At 40.7% G+C, this 10557-nt stretch overlaps 1 long non-coding RNA gene across 1 annotated transcript; it reads right to left on the minus strand.

Annotated features, from left to right (window-relative positions):
* Positions 1 to 4700: 4700 nt before the first annotated feature.
* Positions 4701 to 8395, minus strand: LOC117509272. The gene is made up of 3 exons (XR_004560348.1): positions 8259 to 8395; positions 5679 to 5683; positions 4701 to 4711 (listed from the first exon to the last, which is right to left on the minus strand). It is a non-coding gene; the product is annotated as an uncharacterized LOC117509272 (long non-coding RNA).
* Positions 8396 to 10557: the final 2162 nt, after the last annotated feature.

Below are 10557 nucleotides of genomic sequence, written 5' to 3' on the forward strand. Positions count from 1 at the left end.
TCATCACAGGGTCCTCAGTCTCTTCCTCAGGGAAGCTGACTTATAATTTCATATTCTTCAAAAACTTTTCCAATCATTCCCCATTCTTATGGTTAAAGTCCATTAATTTTTATGTCACCTGAAGTTTCTCTAATATATTTCTTTTGCTGACAGAGTTGTAGGGGCGGGGGGATTAACTTGCACTGTGGCTGTTAACAGAAATCAAGAAAACAAATCTACTTAAATTCTAAAGTGCACTGCTGTGATTCAGAACACTCTCAGAGGCAGGCAGACTGCAGTATTTTTCTCATACAAACCCAGATGATGGTGAGCTGCTGAACCAAACAGCATACGTTCTGGTGCATGTAGATGGTGCATTGACTGCAGCCTTCGGATATGATGTTCACTGATTCATATGTGTGCACTTCCTGAACAATCCAGCAGGTGGCTGTGTTGACCGTGAGGCAACACAGCATGCTATGTTTTCCTTTTCTTATGGACTCTGGAATGAACTTCATACCCCATCACACATAGTCCATTTGAGGCCGAATTGTGTCAGAATGATATATCCAGCCACAATCGGCAAATATTGACTTGCGGTCCGAAGACAAATGGGTGGCAGTCTGAGAGCATCTAGATATTTGGCCTCATGTGTGTTGCAAGTACCGTGTACCATTGCCCCTCTCTGTGGTCTCATCTGCAGTAATGCGTCATAACGCACGTCAGCCATAGCGCTGAACAGATGTCACCAATGTAATATGCATTGGTGACATCTGATCACCATCTAAACTTTGTAGGAGGTGTGATGTGGAACTCACCTCCAGCACGGAACCACGATCCTTTCACAGCGCATAGTCCTCAGGAACTAAACCACAATCTGTACTGAAAAGCCTCACCCCGGCTACAAAAATGAAATCCCATGTGATAATTGAACTGACATTGCGGTGTACAGAGTGTACTTGGCCCACTGCCAGCAAACTGTCAGCAAAAGTGTCCAGTGGCATGCACATATGCAGCCTGCGCACACGCTTAGTAGCTCATGCAGCCTTTATGGACACACACACACACAGACAGACGAGTGACAATTTCAGCCCCATGTGCATGCTGCCCACTTGAGCACACGTGCAGAACACAGTGCTGCCTCCCACTCTGGTCCCTTGTTTGCCATCCAGACGTTTGGACATTGGGTAGCCTTCAGCAGCTTTTATGGCTGTCTGACGGCAGTCTGTATCATTACCTCCGCCAAGGAGGTTATGTTTTCGGTCGCGTCTGTCTGTCTGTCTTTGAGCAGGATAACTCAAAAAGTTTTGAACGGATTTTGATGAAATTTTGTGGAGTGGTTGGAAATGACAACAGGAACAAGTGATTAAATTTTAGTGGTGATCCGGATCACGATCCAGATCCAGGAATTTTTTAAAGGATTCTCCACCATTGCGGGATAAGGGGAATTTTGACATTCTAGTTTCTAACTCTACAAAAACAAGGCAGAAAGGCTTGAAAAAAAATTAGGGTGTAACATAGTCAAATGTTTATCAAATAACAAAGTTTGGTGATGATCGGATCCGGATTCCGGATCTGATGATCCAGAATATGCAAAAATATAGGGAAAATAGAAAATGTGTCAGTGTGAGGTGACAAATGAAGCTAGAGATGCACAACTAACACCAAATTGTAGCTGAATCTGTACTGATTCAGTAAGGTGTCATCAGATTTGATATAGCTTCAAATGTTATGGAGCTAGATCCAGAAGAAAACCGCCATTACCGAAAAATCATTTTATAATAATTTTAATTATTACAATCTTTCATACAAACTGTTTAAAGGGACATTACAGTGTTGTGGTGGAAATTACGGCAATAGTGTGGGACAACTACATTTTGTTTAAAAAAATCACAACAGTTGTATGACACTGAATACCCCAATTATGTTTTGATTATTTTACTGATATTTTATTCAGAGATATTTTAAAACATTAGAAAAAACGTTTCTTTACCATTCATTTTTATCATTGAAGATCAAAAGTCTGGGTGTGGGACAAGCACAAAACGGCAATATTTGCATATAATGATGCTGAAAAAAGGTGAAAAAGCCATCATAGACTACTAGAACAAATTTCTTAACACACTTTCATTGTAAAGATAACTATAAAAGTGTGAAATTTCCCCTTTTTTCTGTTTTTCATACAATATGATCAAAGGACATAATAAGTCCCCGTAGTCTAAGACTCACCCATATTTGCAGTTTAGTTGAATAATAAATTGAATTTTGTCTCTTATTTGTTTTTGTCTATAAGCACATGCAATATCAATATCACTGCTTAGATGACAGCAGCTTCTGGGAAAGGTGCAAGTTGCAATAAACTGTGATGCCAAGCGTTAAGGATACATGCTATCCAGTCACAGCAGATGAAACTTTTATTTACTACTGAGCAAACATCATTGTTAGACTTTTTTAGGTTCAATGATTACATGGCGTGTAGATGTTATGGCGTCAGTGACCCATTGGCCTTGGCGGAAGTTTGCACTCTCTGAGTGCTTCTAGTCTAAACTGCTGTCTATGTGCGCTTTGGATGCCATCGTGTAGGTGTGGACAAGGCAATCTGGATGCATTCTGACACTGCTGACAACGCCTCTTTTCCTCCTGACTGCATCTGATGATGGTAATATTTGCTGTTTCGGCCTGGTTCCTGCACATTCTTGCTATGTGTGACAGGAACTTCAAAATACAGGTTTTGGAATTCAGTGGAATAAAATGGACTGCATTTTCAGACAAGTTCATGCCATGACAGAATAGTGGGGCAAACAGTTCACTTACACGCTAAACTGAATATCACTGGGTTAAGGCTGTCAGTACCATAATATCCTTGTATTAATTTTTTTGAAAACTGCAATGACTTTATACAATCAAACTTACAGTATCTTCTCAAAAGGTACAGTGCATCTGAAAGGTATTCACATGACTTTTTCCACAGTTTATTATGTTACAGACTCGTTCCAAAATAGATTAAATGAATTTGTTCCCTCGAAATTCTACACACAATACTCCATAATGACAATGTGAGACAGTAATGCCAGTAACACGTTAGTTAGTAATGCATTACTCTAATCCGACCACTTGTTTCAGAAACGAGTAATCTAATGCGTTAATCTTTCCAAATCAGTAATCAGATTAAAATTACTTCTCCAAGTCACTGTGTGTTACTATTATTTTTGCATTGTGGGTGGATCGCAGCATTAAACTGGCTCATGGGCAGGGGGTCGGGGTTCGACTGAACTGCCCACTTTGAGCGAGCTGAGCTTTACCTCAGCAGTTTTCAGCAGTAGTTCTGAAGTGAAAAACAGTCATCATCTCTCAAAGCACAGTGACGATAACACACCTGCAATGCGCTTTACGATATTTTTATGCTTTTTCCCCCCTTTATTTAACCCTCTGGGGTCCGAGGGCATTTTTTGGACAGTTCACTTGCCTGGCATAAATGTTTTATTATTGCTGTTAACAGCTCTCTCTGCATCCCACAATCAAGTTTATGTCTCTTTTCAGAACAACCTGTACTTTCAGAATATATATGCTATAGTAGTGTTTTAGAAGTGTAATAAAGGTTTACAATCAGAAATATGAAATGAAAAAATGAAGCAGCAAATAATTTTCCACACACATTTATTCAAAACACACAGCAAACTATAATAAACAACTATTTTGACACTTTATAAAGGTAATTTGGAGTCTTGTACAATAGAATGTAAAACATAAAAGTTCTAACAATGAACACAAATGCACATTTTGAACAATATATACAAAATGGTCTATGCATTTTGTTTGTCTTCATTTCAAAACAATTTCTGTCTGCTATTATACAAAACTGTGCTTTACGCCGGAGCGAGAGAGCTTGCCACAGGCTTATTCAATAACATTCACTTCACAGGCAAAGTAGTGGAGCATCCACTCACACACACTTTGTTTGAGCATGTGAGATTGTATGAGAGGCCCTCTGTCTGATGACTTTCACTGATCGCTCTGCTGTAACAATATGATGTTGAGAAAGACTGACTATTTTATTTTTATTAAACAAGTATTTGTTTATTGAAGTCAAGAAAGGGTGACTATAAAGTGAGTATTGGCAGGTTATCATTTGCATGTTGAGGTGGCGGGGGTTGTTGTTGACAGCTGCTGAAAGTAACTAATAAAAGAACTAGTAATCCAACTTAGTTACCTTTCAAACAGTGATCAATAAAGTGACTAAGTTACTTTTTCAATGACTAATCAGTAATTGGATTACTTTTTCAAAGTAACTGTGGCAACACCGTATATACGAGGTCTGTGAGAAGAGTATCGGACCTTTGTATTTTTTCAAAAACTATACGGATTTGAATCACGTGCGATTACATCAGACAAGCTTGAACCCTTGTGGGCATGCGAGAGTTTTCACGCCTATCGGTTACGTCATTCGCCTGTGGGCAGGCTTTGAGTGAGGAGTGGTCCACCCCTCCCGTCGGAATTCCTTTGTCTAACAACTTGCTGAGAGACTGGCGCTTTGCTTTATCAAAATTTTTTCAGAACCTGTGAGGCAGATTGAAGTGGACACCATTCGAGAAATTCAGCTGGTTTTCGGTGAAAATTTTAATGGCTGATGAGAGATTATGGAGTGTTACTGTCGCTTTAAGGACTTCCCACGGAGCGGGATGTCGCGCCGCGCTCTGAGGCGCCATCGTCAGCCCTGTTTCGAGCTGAAAACCTCCAAATTTAAGCCTCTGTTGACCCAGAACATCGTGAGAGAACAGAGAACTTTCAGAAGAGGTTGGGATCAGCAGTTTATCTGGACATTCCACTGTTTAAAGGAGATTTTGTAATGAAAGACGTGCGGACGGATTGGCGCGATGGTGGGCAGCCACAGGAAAAACACCTCCGTTGGAAGCCTTAAGGACAAGTTGGAACATGTCCAGCTGTTAAACAATTTCTCAGTTACTCACTCTACTGAAAGCCATCAAAAGCCACCTGGTTTTTACAAATGGTTATCAACACGGAGATTACATGAACATAAGTATTCACAGCCAGTGTCATGAAGCTCAAACTTGAGCTCAGATGCATCCTATTTCCAATGATCATCCATAAGATGTTTCCACAGCTTAATTGGAGTCCACCTGGGGTAAATTCAGTTAACTGGGCATGATTTGGAAAGGCACACAGCATCTACATATAAGGTCCCACAGTTGACAGCACATGTCAGAACACAAACCAAGCATGAAGTCAAAGGAATTGTCTGTAGACCTCCGAGACAGGATTGGCTCATGGCACAAAACTGTGGAAGGGTACAGAAGCATTTCTGCTGCTTTGAAGGTCCCATTGAGCACAGTGGCCTCCATCATCCATAAATGGAAGAAGTTCAGATCCACCAGGAGTCTTCCTAGAGCTGGCTGCATGTCTAAACTAAGCCATGAGGGGAGAAGGAGCTCAGTCAGGGAGGTGACCAAGAACCTGATGGTCTCTCTGTCAGAGCTCCAGCATTCCTCTGTGAAGAGAGGAGAACCTTCCAGAAGGACAACTATCTCTGCATCAATCCACCAATCAGCCCTGTATGGTAGAGTGGCCAGACAGAAGCCACTCCTTAGTAAAAGGCACATGGCAGCCCACCTGGAGTTTGACAAAAGGCACCTGAAGGACTCTTAGACCATGAGAAACAAAATTCTCTGGTCTGATGAGACAAAGACTGAGCTCTTTGGTGTGAATGCCGGGTGTCATATTTGGAGGAAACCAGGCACCATCCCTACAATGTAGCATGGTGGTGGCAGTATCATGCTGTGGGGATGTTTTACAGTGGCATGAACTGGGAGACTAGTCAGGATTGAAGGAAAGATGAATCCAGCAATGGACAGAGACATCCTGGATGAAAACCTGCATGTACTCTTGACCTCAGACTGGGGCGACTGATCACCTTGCAGCAGGACAATGACCCCAAGCACACAGCCAAGATATCAAAGGAATGGCTTCAGAACAACCCAGCCAGAACCCAGACCTGAATCCGATTGGACATCTCTGGAAAGATCTAAAAATGGCTGTGCACCGACGCTTCCCATCTAACCTGATGGAGCTTGAGAGGAGCTGCAAAGAGGGATGGGCAAAACTTGCTTGTGGCACACCTATCTGCTTGTAATAAGGTTGTAATTGTTGCCAAATGTGCATCAACAATGTATTGAGCAAAGTGTGTGAATACATGATTTCTTAGTTTTTATTTTTAATAAATTTGCAAAAATGTAAAAAACAGCTTTTCATAATGGGGTGTTATAAATAGAATTTTGATAGGAAAACAATAATTTGCTCCATTCTGGAATAAGACTGTAACATAACAAAATATGGAAAAAGTGAAGCATCGTGAATACTTTTCAGATGCACTGTATTTACATGTTTTTACTGTACGTTTGACAAATTCTGGCAACACCAGCTGAACATTTTTTAAAGGAATATTCATTATGAAAAAACTGTACATTCTGTAAATCTTGCATTGCTTTACTGTTCTGTTGTATGTTTTGTCTCTGTTGAGGTAATAAACTACTAAACCCTGGTGCTGACACAAATGATAATGAGAATCAGTTTGAGGTATTTATTGCAGCAGAAGTGGATAATGAAGGCTATGAACCAGAGTAGATAATGAAGTCAGCAGTTAGAGGCCAGGAAAGCAAGTCTAAAGAGATTTTCCAGAAAAATTCAAAGAGGATATTGATCCAGGACAGGGTTGTCATACTTTAGGCAGAGTAGCACGGAAGGTCCAGCAGGTCAATGAGATAAGACCAGTGTCAGGAGCAGAAAACTGAAGTGGACAGAGAAATATTTTAATCACCGGACTCCACAGTCATGATTGTCGAGCTGAGTATAAGGAACGTCCTTGATTATGGGAATAGGATACACCTGGTGACTCCGCCCTGACTCCCACATGCCTATGAAATATCAAAAGGAGAGAGAGAGAGAGAGATGTCTTGAATTTTCCTGTGGGTGTGTGTACTAGTCATGTGTCTCCCTCAGTTGATAGCATAATTCTGTTTGTTATCCGAATGGTAACCAGGGTCAAAGTAGGATTTGGCAGGTGGGAGAACCCTAAAATCCAGTGTATCGGTATCGTGGGCAAAAATGACACACCTCAATAACTCGTACATGTGGTAGTCTGAGCACTGATGGACTTGATTTCTTTGTGGACAGGCTGTGATTAGATGTCCTACAGTAGATAAAGGTAAATCTACTGCAGTTAGTTATACAAAGTGCAAGTGGATTTACAGTTGTTCAGTGCATCAAGTTCATAATATAACTTGATGGAAAAGTGAAAATTGCATTTTAATTAATTGTGACTGTGCTATTGTGCTAAAAAATATTTGACTAGTTGATGTTGATGAGCTGCTATGGCGACACCTAATCAAGCAGCCAGAAGAATAACATAATTATGCTGCGCTAATACCATATGCACTTCAAAGCTTTAACCCAGAAACATGATTTCAATGTGTGGTAAAACAGGATTTTTTGACAGAAATACGTGCAGAATTCAGTGCTCCAGCTTGTCTAACTTGATGTCATAAGAACTACAATCATGGCATCCTCCATCAGATTGTGACAACAGTAATACTACAAATGTCATTTGATTACTATTCACATATTTACAACCCCAAATCAGAATAGACTTAGATGTATGGAAAAAAAGAATCCTGCAATCATTCTTACTTTTACTTTGATTTCATTGCAGACAGAATGAATCCACAATATATCATGTTTTCTGTCAAACTTAAATTATTTTGTTAATATACATCCATCACTACATTTCAGGCTTGCAACACATTCTGAAGAATTTGGGAAATTTAGGGGTTATAGTTTTCCTTGAGGCTGTTCACATTTTTGTTCAGGATCGCCACCGTGGATCCAGCACAGAACTGAAATGGGATTTGACACACGTTTTACACCAGATGCCAATTTAGGGATAGTAAAGCGATAAAAAAAAAAAAAAGAAAAAAAAAAAAGAAAGACACGGTGGCATTACTTCAAACAGGTGATGTCAATGGTCGATTATAATCATGATTTGGTACTAAAGCAGTATTCATGAAAATCTGAGTCTTTGGGCAGAGGATCTCAAGTTTGTCAACAAATGCATCGGCAAATTGGTTAAATGTGTAAAAACAATGTTTCTCAAAGAAAGACTGGAAGGGATTAGCATATTTCCCTCTCTACAGTTCATAATATCATTAAGTGATTCAAGGAATCTGGAGGACTTTCAGTGCATAAAGAGCAAGAGCATAATCATAAACTAAACACCCATGATCTCTGATTCTTCAAATGGCACTGTATCAAGAAACATCATTCATCAATAACTGATATAACCACATGGGCAACAGATCACTTACAAAACCTTTGTCAAGGACTGCAATATAGAGTCACAGTTACAAATACTGCTTAAAACTTGACTATATACTCAACTGCATCCATTTTGAGCTATTCTCCTACAGCTGGATTCAGAAGTGCACTGAGCCTGTTGTCTGTAGCGGAGCACAAGGCTGTAACAGGCTACATTCTGTATTTTTTTTTTCTTACAGGCTGTGTGAGCATTCAACTGCTTTTTATCAACTCAGATTTAGATTTTGCCACACTTGCCTGGAAATAAATGTAGTTATCACTTTAAAAGCAAGTCACCATGGCACGAAATCATACTTTGCAATTAATCCACGGTTCCATGTATGCTGTACTGCAGGGGGCAGGCTGTGTACCACTCATTTACATGTCTGTGATGGCAGAATGACTGCAGAAAAGTCCACCGAATTGAGCAACATATGATAATGGTAAATCATAAATGAACTGCAGTTATATAGCGCTTTTCCATCTACATTAGACGCTCAAACAATAATGCCTCACATTTACCCCGATGTCAGGGTGCTGCCATACAAGGTGCTCACTACACACTGGGAGCAACTAGGGGATTAAGGACCTTGTCCAAGAGCCCTTAGTGGTGTTCTGGTCAGGCTGGGATTTGAGCCAAGGATCCTTTGGTCTCAAGCCCAACACTTAACCACTAGGCCATCACCTCCCATAAATTCTGCCTTCAAGACACCATCTTTTCCACATACTTGTATGTCCATGCATTTTTCAACAGGACATTGCAAAACCATATTGTGCAGAGGAAAGACATTCTGCATGCAAAGGCATGCCTGTGGAAGAACCAGATATGGGTACAGTGGTGGCATGTCTGCAGTGCTGACTTGCTCCCAGTTATGAATGTATGGATAATTTTGAAAGGAAAAATGCAACGATAACCCTGTACTGTTGCAAACTCTAAGACAGCAGCTGCTACAGGACTGCTACCTCCACATTGGAACAAAGTTCAACAGAGAACAGCTTTGACAACTCCTGACCTCTGTATAATGTGTATAATGGGGTGTGGGGTGTGGGGGGTTCTACAGACAAAAACATAGGTGTGCCATGGGCTCACCGCTATCACCATCATGGACAACTTCATTGAAGAGGTGGAAATGAAGGTCCTGTGCTCCTTCAGAGGAATGACATGAAGTCACTGGTTCAAGTATATGGATGACATGTACTATAGGTCACAATCAAATCGCCAGGAAGTGCAAGCTTTCAATGAACACAACAACACTCTGGATAACAACATCAAGATGATATGAAGAATAACTACTTGCCTTTTCTGGACTGTGACATTCAGATAAATGAGGACAAGAGTTTGCACATTGCGGTCTATAGGAAGCCTACATACAGAGACCAATGCATTTTTTTTTATTCCCATTTCCCCCAGGAACACAAGTTGGGAGAACAGTGATCACCAGGCTGTTTGTGGATATGTGAATTGGACCATTGTGAAAACAGCTACAAGAGTTAGAAGGAATACAAAGACTGTGGATGATGAAGAAAAGAACAAATGGAATAACACTATAATTCTCTATGTAGCTGGAATTTCTGGGAGACTGAGGACAACATTCAACAAACACAAATTCCTGAGTTTTTCAAACCTAGCAACACCCTCAGAAAGAAACAAGTTCTCTCCAAAGACTGCACATCACACACCCACCAAAGAAATATGTGGGTGATTCTTAGACTACGGGCACTTATGTGCTTTGATCATACGAGGGCTGTCAATAAAGTATAGGTCCTTTTTATTTTTTTCAAAAACGATATGGATTTCATTCATATGTTTTTACGTCAGACATGCTTGAACCCTCGTGCGCATGCGTGAGTTTTTCCACACCTGTCAGTGACGTCATTCGCCTGTGAGCACTCCTTGAGGGAGGAGTCGTCCAGCCCCTCGTCGGAATTCCTTTGTCTGAGAAGTTGCTGAGAGACTGGCGCTTTGTTTGATCAAAATTTTTTCTAAACCTGTGAGACACATCGAAGTGGACACGGTTCGAAAAATTAAGCTGGTTTTCCGTGAAAATTTTAACGGCTGATGAGAGATTTTGAGGTGATACTGTCGCTTTAAGGACTTCCCACGCAGTGGGACGTCGTGCAGCGCTCTCAGGCGCCGTCGTCAGCCTGTTTCAAGCTGAAAACCTCCACATTTCAGGCTCTATTGATCCAGGACGTCGTGAGAGAACAGAGAAG

This window comes from Thalassophryne amazonica, chromosome 4 (genome assembly GCF_902500255.1).
Source record: "Thalassophryne amazonica chromosome 4, fThaAma1.1, whole genome shotgun sequence".
Classification (NCBI taxonomy): Eukaryota; Metazoa; Chordata; class Actinopteri; order Batrachoidiformes; family Batrachoididae; genus Thalassophryne; species Thalassophryne amazonica.